The sequence below is a fragment of the Hippocampus bargibanti genome, linkage group LG05 (genome assembly GCF_051943395.1).
Source record: "Hippocampus bargibanti isolate YZ-2025 linkage group LG05, ASM5194339v1, whole genome shotgun sequence".
NCBI classification, from domain to species: Eukaryota; Metazoa; Chordata; class Actinopteri; order Syngnathiformes; family Syngnathidae; genus Hippocampus; species Hippocampus bargibanti.
The window spans coordinates 25,531,356-25,545,846 of NC_142738.1; the positions used below are offsets into that span (position 1 = coordinate 25,531,356).

The 14,491-nt window shown below is 39.2% G+C and overlaps 1 protein-coding gene across 1 annotated transcript in view; it reads left to right on the forward strand.

Moving 5' to 3' along the window:
• Window positions 1-10,837: 10,837 nt before the first annotated feature.
• The window catches only part of cpne2 (copine 2), a 63,989-nt gene continuing 60,335 nt past the window's right edge, over window positions 10,838-14,491 (forward strand). Inside the window, exon 1 of the mRNA XM_088997465.1 lies at window positions 10,838-11,041. The gene's annotated coding sequence lies outside the window, so the exon portion shown is untranslated. The remainder of the gene's footprint in view (window positions 11,042-14,491) is intronic.

The window sequence follows — 14,491 nt, forward strand, 5'->3', positions numbered from 1 at the left end:
GGGACACTTCCTCGGGAATGGAAAGACAGCAACATTGTCACCATTTATAAAAGGAAGGGGGACAAGTCAGTCTGTGGCAACAGCCGTGGCATCTCCCTACTTTCTGTTGCTGGCAAGATTCTTGCAAAAGTAATGCTGTTCCGTCTTACATCGCACATTACCGAAGACATCCTCCCAGAGACACAATGTGGTTTCAGAAAGGATCGAAGCACTCTGGACATGATCTTCGCTGCGCGCCAAGTTCAGGAGAAATGCAGGGAACAAAACAAGGACCTGTATATCACCTTCATCGACCTTACCAAGGCATTTGACACAGTTAACCGTGACATTCTCTGGACCATACTGCAGAAATTTGATGTCCTCTCCAAATTTCTCGCCATCATTAAACAGTTCCACAGCGGCATTCAAGCAACTGTACTTGTTGGTGGCCAGTAATCTTCCTCTTTCCCTGTGGAAATCGGGGTGAAGCAGGGCTGTGTATTGGCCCCTGCTATATTCAACCTGTTCCTGATGGCAGCTATGCTCCTCTTCCATAAGTCCATCCAGGAAGGTGGCGGCGTACAAATCCAATTCCTGCCTGGATGGTAGCCTGTTTAACATCAGACGCCTACAGGCCAAGACCAAGACCCTGATCAGCGGCATCCACGAGTTACAATATGCAGATGATTGTGCTCTGCTGGCCCACAGCCCAACTGCCATGCAACATGCCCTTGATACCATGTCCTCCATCTACCGATCACTCGGTCTCATGATCAATGTAACCAAAACGGAGGTCATGGCAAAAGAGACTTCTCCAACCCCAGTGTTCAATGTGGCAGGATTTGTGGCTCCAGAATCGGGCTCCATAGTCACCTACAGTGGCATCGCCGCCAGCGTCAATAACCACTGTCCAATACCCCACATAAGAATGGAAACTATGTCATCTTCGACTTCGATGGACTGCCAAGAGAGAGAGAGTTCATATGTTTGTAAATCTGACTGATGACGTCAGTGCCTCACCAGCCATGCACCTCACCGCACGTCACTGCCACCATCTTTCCCAGCTACTCCCCTTAGGCAGGCGCTACCGATCCATGCACACCAAATCCAGCAGACATTTAAACAGCTTCTTCCCCCAAGCTATTAACTCTCTAAATAGTAACCCAAATAGAAATGTATAGTGCCTCCATTTTCTCATGATTATACTAGTGTAGCGTGTTTTACCAGAGACAAAATCCTTGTGTGTTCTACATAATTAAAATAAATAACGAGGATTCTGATTCTGAAAATAGTTTGAAAGTGCTTGAAAAAAAATGTTTTCTCGACTTGGAACTGATTTTTTTTTTTGCGTTTATTATAATGCAAAGTGCTGTTTCCGTTTTCGAACAGGTTTCTGGAATAGATTATGGTCGAAAACAGAGGTATCAATGTATGTCTCGGAGCGGCATAGTAGTTGATTCGTTAGCACATCAGCTTCGCAGCGCAGAGATGCAGGGTTCAACCTGCGGCCTTCCTGTGCCATACATGATAAGTTTCAGAAATCGGGTGATTTTCGTACTTGCGACTCTGTTGTGCGTGTTAAAATAATGTAAGCATTACAAAAGTGTAAATAAAAAGTAAATAAAATCAAAAATTGCTTTCATTGTTTATTTATCCATTCAATTAGTAAAAAAAAAAGTTTTGTTTTTTACATTTTCTTTTGTTTTAATTTACAAATTATTGTGAGTATTGTGGTCAAAATCAGGAGTCTCCCGACCAAATCTTCAGACTTAACTTGTATGCTGTGCAGTTTGCATGTTCTCCCCGTGCTTGCGTGAGTTTTCTCCAGGTGTTCGAATATCCTGCCACATTCTGAAAAACCTACATTGGATTTGCCTTTATTAGTCTCGCAGTGGAGAAATCATGGGAGGCTGATTGAACACTCTAGTCTAAAATGTCTCTTGGTGTGACCTTGAGTGTGAATATTTGTCTGTGCAACTCCCTGTCATCCAGTTCAGGGTGTACCCTACCCACTGGCGATGTATCAACTTCACTGGAATAAGGGTTTTTACATAATATACTATGTCCATTTCACTTTGCAGTAGTTTTCCTCCTCTCCAATCTAAAGACGTCACTTTTTGAGCGACTCCCCAAAAATGTGTTTGTTCCACTTTCAACGTTACACATCAAAGAGGTAGGCATTTAAAAAATATTTTTTCGATCCATTTGAACTAACACGCAAACAAATGAATAAACAAAGAAATAATTATAAAATAGTATGATACAGATACATGTATATTGGATTTAGGTACAGATGGAAATACAGATTGGTAATCTGTACCCATACATTGGAAGCCTATTTTACTGGCTTTGCACTCAACAAAGACATTTACAACTCAAAACATTCTAATACATTTCCCGACTTGTTCCAGACAAAATCTAAATTGGATGACTATACAGGAATTTATGTTTTTGTATTTTCTGGAATAACTCAACAGAAGAAAAATCATATTTTTAAATGGTAGGGTGGACATTTTTAAACCAATACCTTTATCAGTTTAAAAGACGAATGAACACACTTATCAATTATTGAAATAATCATTTATTGCAATCCTGATCTTCACAGAGTGTGAAATGACTGTGAATGATTTAAACTTTTAAGACTTGTAGTCAACATTAATACAACTGACATCTTAGAATGGAATTTTCTCCTTCACAACAGAAAGTGTTTAATACGTGTCATAAAGTCACAGTCTTCCAGGAATAAACTTGCAACATAAGAAGGATGAACCGTGTCCCGTAAGTTGAGTACATCGTGAGAAATGTTTCACGCCCCGCCCTAAAAGGAAGCCAAGAATGCTCTGATGTGGATGCAAAGTTCTCCGATCAGAGAACAAGATGGTTCAGCATGAAGGTCAATGCAGGGTATCTTTTGCTTAAGCCCCAAAATCCACAACCTTATTCTCTTCTGCTTCAAAGGGCCTGTGTTATTTGTTCATTTGCCGGGAGTTTGAACCAGTTGCTCAAACTAAACAGCAACATTTAACCTCCCAATATCCTCAGAGCCTTCTGAGGTTGACTATACGGGTGTTCACATGGCACACATTTGTATCAGTGCTGCACCCATGTATTTTGTTGCGATATATTTTACACCGGTGTCAATTTTGTGGAGCGTTTACACGTATAAAGCTGCTTACTAAAGAGAAGCGTGTTAACCCCAGTGCAGCCTCGCTTGCGTTCATACGCCAGTTTCTGTGGCCTATGCAATGTGATAGTGATAATACAGAAATAAAATATGCACACACTCAAGTGTACTTCCTTTTTCATCGCCTTGTTTGTGACATATCCAATACAAAACACGGTTCTCCTGGCAAATTAACACAATTATCAGACACCGTAACAGGATGACAGAGAGAGAGAGAGAAAAAAGGAAAGATGACAGAAGTACAACAGAGCACGGAATACCCTGTTGCGTTCACATGAGCCATTTTATATCATGCTACCAGTAAACATGCATTTACTACGGAGTGAATCTTTAAATCACCTCCTGAGCCATGTTACTGCATTTTCCGGTGTATAAGGCGGACCCAAAAGCCTTAATTTTCTTCATAAGATGACTCTGCGCCTTATACGCAGGTGCGCCTTTTATGTGAAGTAATATTGAGCCACGGCAGTTCTCACAACTACTGTCAGCAGCAACTCCATTTCCCCCTGTAGAAGAAGCCGTGTGTAACCTCAGTCTCTAACTGCAATGCCTTACTTATAATGTGGTGTGCCTTGTATTTGGAAAATGTTTATATATTTATATATGAATTGGGAAAACCTTTTTCAATCATTGAACGTAGGTGCGCCTTGTAGTCCGGCGCGCTTTATATATGAAAAAAGGTTTGAAAATAAACCATTCATTGGGGGTGCGCTCTATACTCCAGTGCCCCTTATACACCGTAAAATATGATTCATTTGCTCCGGTTTAAACAGTTGTTAGAGGCTACAGCAGGATAAATTTCTAAGTGTAAGTTAAAGTTGCTTTGTGAACACCTCTTCTGACTTGTTTCTTATAAATCCACGCTCTTCTTGCAAAGACACACTTTCACAAGGAAGCCAACTTGCTTCATGAGGAGCTAAAATAATCATAAGCGAAAAATAAACACCTCTGATGCTGGGTGGATGACTGGTGGGTCCTTTTCACCTAAATTTCTGACCAACTGTGTAAAACAGTTTGCCTCGTATTTACAGTGAACTGATACGTTTTATATGCTTTGCATTTGTGAGGAACCTTTCTCATTCGCCTTCTGTCTTCAGTTCATCACAACAAGATTCACGAATAGCAACGTTGTATGCACACCATCGTGTGAAATGTAGCATCTGGGCAATTCAGGATATCCTATTTAAAAGCTAAGAAGCATCATGCGCTTTTAAGGTCGCTGAAGTTAATGGTGTCGAGCTGTGAGGAATGTTGGACTGTTATCATAGTTGGGGAATTTAACACCTCCACATTGGACTTTCTTTTTCCATGTGTTTCATGTGACCATTTGTTGCATGATCCTATTTTCTAGCCGCACTTGAATAAACACTACTTAAATCTCATTCCGTTCTGTGTTTATTATTATTATTATTATTATTATTATTATTATTATTATTATTATTAATATTTTTTTGGGAATCAGAAATGTCAGATTCTCTTCCACATAATTATATGAATGATGAATGTATAATCACATTTTGGGAATACATCATATCTAGCACGGCAGGTTTTTAGTACTTATTTGCTGAAACACAAGGACATTAAGGAATCAACTGATACGCTATATGATATGATAAGATGACATTTTCGGTGAGTTGTTGTGTTAATTGTTACTCGGAATAGCGCTGAACAGCTGTTCGGTTCGCCAACTCTATTCTGTACTCGCTAAGATTGCTCATTACTTCAGGAATTCGCTTGCCTACACATGGTACATATAACTACTCCTGCCCAGTTGAGGATACATTGTGTAGCGATGTAAATTATTTAATGAACATACTCGATGACGGCTAAAATTGATTCCTTGAGAAGCAGTAGCTCAAACAGTTCAGAGGAGTAACATCCTGGCATTATCGCTCTCAAAGTACAAACATTGTCCTCTACGTCGATAATTGTGTAACATTGCAAGACTACTGACAACAAACGCGGATGCACGAGGTGTGCATTTGTAAACGTCGCGCCCGGAAGAAAATGACTTCATTTTGTATCTTTGGACAAAAGAAAAATATGAGAGGCCACCGAAGTCGGTCAAAGAGAACGCGACGTCATGGTTAAGGATGTGGAAAATTTTATATTTGACAAATGTAACCTTTTGGGTAATGTGTTCATCATGTTTAAATAAAAGACAAATAAGTGACCATATTATTGTCATCTACTGGTCGAACATTTGTGCATTTTTTTCAATTGTGTTGTTCTCTTTTGGGGGCAATACAGTATTCTGACAGTTAGAGTTAAACGTTGTGATATAACTGACCCTGCAAGTATTCACGCAGTTCAGTTGATTAAATCTCCTGGAATTATACATAGAAACGATAATAGTTTGTCAAGTAACGGTATATCTTGTGGGCTTTGAAGTATATCACACTGGATGTGAATTCAGTACAACACGTGAGGTGGTAATTTAGAGATTCAAATCAGTACAAGTAGTAATGGAGCTCACTCAGAGCTCACTTTTCCATCCATGTTCAAACACTGCTTATCCTGAACAGGTTCGCACGTCCTCGCGAGATTACCCGCGCTGACGGCAGGCAGAAGCCACACTAAACCCTGAACTGGTTGTCAGTCAGTCGCAAGGAAAATAGAGTAGAAATACAATAATTCACACCCACTTTTATGAATAAAAATAAGCTTTTGTTTTGATAGCATTTGCTCATGGTTTACTCATTTATAGGTGTGCTGCATTCAGATTACAGTCCATTAAAATGAAATGACATGTTATAATGCTATAATGTTATAATAGAAGATCAAGTGGAGTTTTGATGAAATAATATATTCAAGCAAAACCTAAACGTTGATGGCAGATTGAACATTTGTGGAAATATTTCTTATGATAATTATTATCCAGTGCAATGTGCAGTTACTGGACCACTTCACATGACATCACACGTTTACATATTACCCATGTGTCAATTTTTGATGAAGGCCTGCGATGGGTGTGCATGTACGCTGTGTTTCTTTCAAAGGGCATTTCCATCCAACCAACTGTGTGTGGTTGTATGTATTTATGTGTGTGTGCGTGTGTGGGTGGGTACATCATCCATTCCCCATATATTTTATTTGTCATTGCTGGTAGACTTTCCGAATACGTACAATACACTGCACTCGAAAAACAGGCTTTTTAAGTTACTGAAGATCTTGATAAAAACTCACATGACTGAATGTGAGTGTGGATGGTTGTTTTTCATTTTGTGGCCCTTGAGTGACTTGTCTGTCTAACTCCAAAAATCAGCAAGGATAATCTCCAGTTCACCGGCAGCTCGTCGTGAGGAAATGAAGCTTCATTTGCTTCATGAACGAGTTACAATCTAATCATATTTCTGGCTCCTCTAGATGGCACTCTTGGTTTAAAGAAAGGGGTTTAAGAAATGGCAAGTCAATGTGCTTTCAGACCTATTTTGATTTGAGTGCAAGATCTTTTGATGATAACCTGAAGTGCAAACATACCAATGTCATCATAAAAAAAAAAAAAATAGATAGCAGACATTGTGAAAATTAATATAAGTGTAAGTTTCGAAACTTTAGGTTGTGGCTCTAATGTGGTTATTATTATTATTATTATTATTATTATTATTATTATTATTATTATTATTATTATTATTATTATTATTATTATTATTATTATTATTATTAATTTGATTTTAATTTACAGCAGATTCTTTTCTTACAGACTGTGTGTTGTAGGTGTTCAAATATCTGACATGTTTCGGCGTATACTTCCGCCTTCGTCAGTGTCACGGATGTTGTTGTGACGCACCATTTTCAGCTGGTGTTGCTATGAGGGCGTGACCTATACCTATACCTATACCTATACCTATACCTATACCTATACCTATACCTATACCTATACCCAGTGGTGGGCCGTCAGGGCCAGCAAGGCCTTCTCTGCTGGCCTAACATAATCAGACATCATTATCATAATTATAATAAAAGTCAATTTCTTTAAAAAAGTATTTTTTCTAAATATATATATATATATAATTATTCTACATACTGTTTTCTTGATGTTATATTATATCCATTTGGTTATGCTCCTTTCAATGTTGTGGTTTTAGGTCAGAGTTTTTAATCCAATCAGAATTCAGCTGGTTTGTGTCGCCAGGCTGTATGAAATCTGACAGACTCCTTCAGAATCAACAGTGAGGGCGTCTGTTTGCTGTACATGAACGGGCACATGTAGTTGGCACAGTAAGGCCAGCTAGAGGGCCTCGCGTTGAACATGACGTACGCGTCCTGTGATTGGATACTCACTTTACCTCAGCCCTCAGCCCGGAAACCCGGAAACTTCAGCAGAAAAACCAAGTATATCTACTCGCTTGTTTAACCCACAATGGCTGAAGGAGAGGAAAACTCGCTGTCGCATGTAGGTAAGACTATTCTCAAGAACAAATGAAAAAGATTTGTTGACTTTTATTTTCAACAAATAGTTCGTTTTGTGAACGTCTTGTTGTTTTTCTTATATTAAACGGACATTTTGTAATTTAACGTAAAATCTTGTTAAAGATTGCATATTCTTGGTGGACTTCATAAAACTTTGTGGACAAATGATTTTAAATTTCCTTTTATTTTTAAGTGTTTGCAGTATCACGTATAGTGACAAGTTCTAATTGCTGATGCAGATTTATTGATGTGTAATTGCTCCGGAAAATAGCCTGTGTTGGAGATGATTAAGGTGATACATCGCCCAGTACTGCGTGAGTGTGCTTTTGTAAATGATATCTCCAGCCCTTGTGTCATAAATTATGGTATTACGAGGGATATTTGTTCAAGTCGGACTAAGCAGGACTTCACTGAAGGCCAAGGTGTGAAATGCACGGACCGCCACTGCCTATACCTATACCTATACCTATACCTATACCTATACCTATACCTATACCTATACCTATATCTATACCTATACCTATACCTATACCTATACCTATACCTATACCTATACCTGGACCTATACCACCTATACTATACCTATATTATTATTATTATTATTATTATTATTATTATTATTATTATTATTATTATTATTATTATTGTTATTAACAATAATGATAATAATTACTATTTCCTCCTCTTTCATCTAGAACTGCTTCATGTAACAAAGAGGATACAGAAAGTGCTTAAGAATGAGTGTCTCTATGTTGTCATATTGTCTTAGTGTTGGATTGGATTGGATTTGCCTTTATTAGTCTCGCAGTGGAGAAATTTGCATTTCACAGCAGCAAAGTTATGAAAGGAATGAAAGTATAAAAACAATATACAGGAGCTGCTGGAAAGGCAGCCACTCTCGCGGCGCCGTCTTGAAGTCAAAAGAACAAAAAATAAATAAATAAATAAATAAATAATAACATGACAACAAAGACACAGAGAGATTGTCTCACATCTCCTGTCCCACATAAATCAGCTTCAATTCCAAGCCACGACAGTTCCACATACGCATCGGCGCTCCTTATCGCAGTGTTGTCATATTATTATTATTTTTTTTTTGTTCTTTGGACTTCTAGACGGCGTCGCGCGAGTGGCTGCCTTTCCAGCAGCTCATGTATTTTGTTTTTCTACTTTCATTCCTTTCATCACTTTGCTGCTGTGAAATGTAAATTTCTCCATTGCGAGACTAATAAAGGCAAATCCTTCCATCCATCCATCCATCCATCCATCCATCCATCCATCCATCCATCCATCCATCCATCCATCCATCCATACATACATCCATCCCTAATTATTTGTTCCACCAAATAATGCAACGTGAACATTGTATTGCAGAAAATGTGCGAACTAATGTGAATGATGCTGAATTGCAATATCAACAGTAGGAAGGATACAGCTAATCTATTTTAGGCCGATGTTCATGTTCACTGTGACAGTAATGTTGCTATGCTTTTATTTACATCGCCATGGGTTTGTTAGCACAGCCGCCGTTTGCCATACCAGCATGTCACCAAACCCTTCACACGGATGAGTCGGACCAGTTCCAAGATTCTTCTCCACTACCCCTGCTGTGGACTTGTATCATCCGAACAACATTGCATCGTGCTAAACTGTAAAGTATATTTCGGGAGTGAACTGATTAGGTCAGAAATGAGGTATTCGATAGCAAATGTTTATTTCATTTTTAACACACTTCGACATCCTGTTGACATGCTGTAAATGCCTCACTGAAATCAGGTTTTTGTTTGATATTTTTTCAAAGTCACTCATTTCCTTTCCCAGCCCTAAGGTTTCAGACATTTTTTATACAAACTAAAGTGGAATCTACATTGTCTTTTCATAGTGTGCGCGGTAGTCGAGTGTTTAGCACACCGGTTTCACAGTGCAGAGGTCGCCGGTTCGCGTCCCGCTGCGGGTCCTCCGGTTTCCTCCCACACTCCAGAAACATGCATGGCAGGCAGATTGACCACTCCAAATTGTCCCTCGGTGTGAGTGTGACTGTTGTACGGCTTTGTGTGCCCTGCGATTGGCTGGCAACCAATGCAGGGTGTCCCCCGCCTCGTGTCCGAAGACAGTTGAAATAGGCCCCAGCGACCCTAATGAGGAATAAGCGGTACGGAAAATGGATGTATGGATGTGTGACTTGTATGTGTTTTTCTGCCTTAATAAGTGTCTGTTATTATGCAGAAGAAGAAGCCCAATTGTACATGTCATCAGATATGAAATTGGGAAATAAAGGGGATTTTAAAATGTGGAAATTAATCACCATTCATTCATGTGGCTTAGACTTTTCGCCGAACTGGCCGAGGCAGTAGATTTTTAAGTTGCATGACTCCCAATTCACCAATAGAGGAGGCTATTACTGAACATGGTTTTCTGCTTGCGGTATGAGAGTGCGTAACGGTTTGCTTGAACAGTAAATATTCAGTGTGATATGAAAAGATTTATTGGCAACGACACCATTGTCCAAATGTGGAAATTAGATGCAGTACAGAAATTCTTTCGTGAATAACTGAGTCTCTATAAACAAACAAATAAATAATAATAATAATAATAATAATAATAATAATAATAATAATAATAACAATTATTATTATTATTATTATTATTATTATTATTATTATTATTATTATTATTATTATTATTATTATTATTATTCGGAAGACCAAAGAGGAGGTTTATGGATGTGGTCAAAGAGGACATGAAGGTAGCTGGTGTGAGAGAAGAGGATGCACAAAACCGGGATCGATGGAGGACATTGATTCGCTGTGGCGACCCCTGAAGGGAAAAGCCGAAAGGAAAAGAAGAAGATTGTGTGCGTGCGTGGGTGTGCTCGTGTTCACGAGCGTGTGCGTGCGTGTGTGCGCGCGCGTGTGAGTGTGTGTCATACTTTGCTGCTAATTATATATTTCATAACGATTGTATAACGACTGTTACCACATGCAACTTTTTTCCCCTTGGACTTGGTTCTCTACATTTGAATAAATGTGTGTTTGATCGTTTTTCTGCCTTTTTGTATGTCAATTAATCTTTATTACAAAGCTTATTTGTTCTTTAAAAATATCAACAACCGATTGTTTCGCCATCTGTTTTTTTTTCTCGAAAAGGTGTACGGTTTCTGTCATTAGCGTTTAAAAACGGAAACAGTATTATTTTGTTGAGTCACATCGACGGACTTCCTGTTAAACGAGGTATGTTTTCCTTTAACTTGGTTCAGCTCGCTGTGACTGGTGGAAAAGAGCGCGCCTTCCCTACCAAGAATGAATTAATTTGTATCTGCGCTTTCCAGGGTTCTGAGGATAAACATGCTTTTTGAGACTTCGGTTTCAAAAACAGCTTAATGAACGTTAAAAATGACCTTTATTTTCATGTGCGGCAACTAAAGAAAAGCGTGGAGAAGTTGGACGTCTCTTTTTTTTAACTAAGGTAAGATTTATCGAGGAGCTTGTGGTGCTTTTGATGGATGAAGGAATGTATAAAGGTCTTAGATATGAGAAAATGAGCATCATACAGAAAACCTGAAATGTTTAAATTTAAGGAAGCATGCATATGAAGTGTCAACACGTGGGTCTTGTCTTAAAATCCGTATTTGTGTTGAATATTTGTTGACGACCAATTGAACATGGCACACAGCATCTGCTATGAATTTGAGGGTGAGGAGCAAAATTCCTATTGAGTTGTTGCAAGCCTTACCCAACCCTTCCTCTTGGGCGTGCTGTCATTGTTCCTGCACTCTAAATGAGGGCATGCAAGGTGACTTAGATGAGATGTTTGACTGCAGGTGCAGCTTCTCAGCAGGAAGAAGACGAGATTTGCCTTCTACATATAGTATAATGTGGATGTTGCTACGTATTGTAGGACTACAGTGGGTGTTCATTTCTGTTCTTGCACCCAGAAGAAACAATGTGACAGCAATTTAATTTAGTGGATATAAAAATTACAGTTTATTTTCTGTTTTTGTTTATCTTGATTGTTGCTTCTAGTTTTGAGTATCTTAAATGGCCAATAAAATTCACAATAAAGTGTTTCCATCGCTCTGTGTCCATTTAAATGACAATGTTTATTATGTATTGTGGAGCAGCTAACCCCTCACTCTCCTTTGGCACAGGGGTGCAGCAGGTGTTTTCTGAAAGGTGGATTTTATCTCTGTGTCTACTTTGTCCATCAACAGAAGCATATGAAGAATCATGGTGGTTATGACACATTGTGTATCTTAGCAACAAACAGCATCCTCCTTTTGGCATGCCGTTATATGAGCAAATCCACTCTTATGGAGATGAGGTGTTGTCTATAAGCTGCATCAAATAATAGGGGAGAAATGAATTTGAAATAAACCATTGTTTTCTAATCATATGCGAAATGGGTCTGATTTTACAATGTCGAGATGTTGCTTTGGCAATTTTCGAGTCTAGAGCTTGACCATGATGTGTTTCAGTTTCGAGAGGGCTTCAGTGACCTCCAATTGGTTCATGCTGTGTGGCCACATCTGGTGTGTGCTTTTGCTCCGAAGGCATTTTTTCATAAACAATTTAGCCTGGATGGACAGACAACATGTCATATTTGAATTTTCGCAATGATATTGTATATCCTTCTGGAAGGAAAAAAAATACTGCACTTGGTGAAATTAAGTTTCAATGACTGATCTTAAAGTCACGGAATACCCCCTAATTACAGCTGTGTCATTTTATTGTGTCTCATGTTTTTCTAACGTGTACCACACATTTCCCGTATATGGTTAATCACAATTCAGAAATATCAAACTCACTTTCAACAAGGGCAACATGAGAATTATTGTTGCATCTCAATAAAGAAACCTGTTTATTGTACATTATTTCACTTATTCGTTCAGGGCCATTGCTGTTTGTTTTTATAGTAAATGTGAATGTTCTGGTAGTTTGATAGTGGGTAGTTGAAGAAGAAATTTCTGATGGCTCTCAATAACAAACATCTATAACCAGTGTCACGCGGGCAGACAACTCTGAAAAGTTTCCGGCCCGACCATAAAGTTGCCTGCTCTAGCACAAAGAACATGCTAACAAGTTTACCAAAATATCAGGTTTTACTCCAAATCACCAAATCCAAGGAAATCTTCATCCTCTGTGTCACTTTTAAATAACTCCCCCAACTCGGCAGGTAGACAAGGCGCCACTTCCTCTTCTCTGCGCTCTTGCGGTTTAATGTGAAAATAACATGTGAAATGATATACAGTAATAAAAAAAAGCATATATAAGTCGCTCCGATTTATAAGTCGCACCCCCGACCAAACTGAAAAAAACTGCGATTTATAATCCGTAAAATATGGTAACTAGTTCTAACACTTATTATTCTTATTATTATCATTATTTATCCAGGCTTGGGACTGGCACAACAAGACACTGGCTTGTGTCCCCATGTACACACACACACACACACACACACACACACACACACACACACACACACACACACACACACACACACAGGCACGCACACACATGCATGCATACATGGACCCACGCGTATGCACACACACACACACATGCCAGAAAAGCTTTTCTCGCAGATATACGTGCTGCCAAAAATTGTGGACATTTTCATTGCGTGTTTTTTGAAGTTTGGATATGTGTCGTTTGGGAGGGCGGCATAGAAGTCAATGAGACTGTTGGGCTTGAAGGCGTCTTTCAGACCATCACAGTTCTGTAACTCAGGTCGAACTTCTCCATGGTTTGGTACACTTGGTCAAAAATATCCTCTCCCGTTGTAGTCCCTTTGAGACTTTGGAGGGCTGCCAGCTCCTCGCATATCTCAAAGTTTGCGCTAACTCCACGAATAAAAATGAGCAGTTGCGCTGTGTCTTGCACGTCCGAAGCTCTCATCCAGTGCTAATGAAAAAAGTCAAAGTCTTTCGTCTTCTGCTGCAGCTGGGCATATACATTCATCCCGATTTCTTCACCGCGTCTGGTGATTGTACTCGCCGACAGACCTACGGCATTATATGCAACTTTCTTCTCGGGACACAACTACTCCGCGACAGCATCCGTACATTTCTTAAAAAACTCTCCATCCGTGAAAGGCTTACCGCTGCTTGCTATCAGCTTAGCAACCCGAAAGCTGGCCCGAACGGTGTGTTGCTTTGTGTAAGCGGGTTCGATAAATGATACAACTTATGGATAGAGTTGAGGTTCTTTATTAGGACGGCTTTGTTGGTTGGAGGGAGAAGGCAATTGACATGTGTGGCTCCCGTAGGCTGTCATCAGACTGACTTGCAGCAGCGTGCATGCTCCTTTGGTTTATAGCCAGGCATCACTAGTAGAACATGCAAATACGATTTGCTCATGTCATTACATCTCCTTTTCTTAATTGAATTCTTTACTTTTAACAAATGTAGTGAATTTGATCATGTCGGTAATTAGCAAATTTAAAGTTGAATAAAGTCTTTCAAAATTTTGCAATAATAAATGAAACATTCACATGAAACATGCAATCATTTTTTTCACCACATGATCACTTAGAAAAACATGTTAAATGGTTTCAATCAGTCTCTCAGGTGGTTTCACTTTCCTTGAGGATTTGCGGATAGCATGTCCTGGAATTAGAGGGGTTAAAACAGTCTGTTATAGTCTCTGTTCGTTGATTTGCTATGGTTGGTTCTTTGAGAAGATCTCGGCGTTTTCTTCTTAAAACAGCACCTTCCTCTGTCTGAATGTTGTATGACCTTGGTTGGACCTGACGCAGAACAGTCCCTTTCTGTGACCATGTGTCTGTTTTGTCTTTGTACCGGTGTGTAGTTCAGGTAGGTTCCGTGTTCCTCGGTCATGGTAGAACTTTTTTTTTGTTTCTGTTGTTCTTTGATCTTCCTCATTTTCTCCCCTTCCTTTGTCTTTAGCAGGTTTTCTG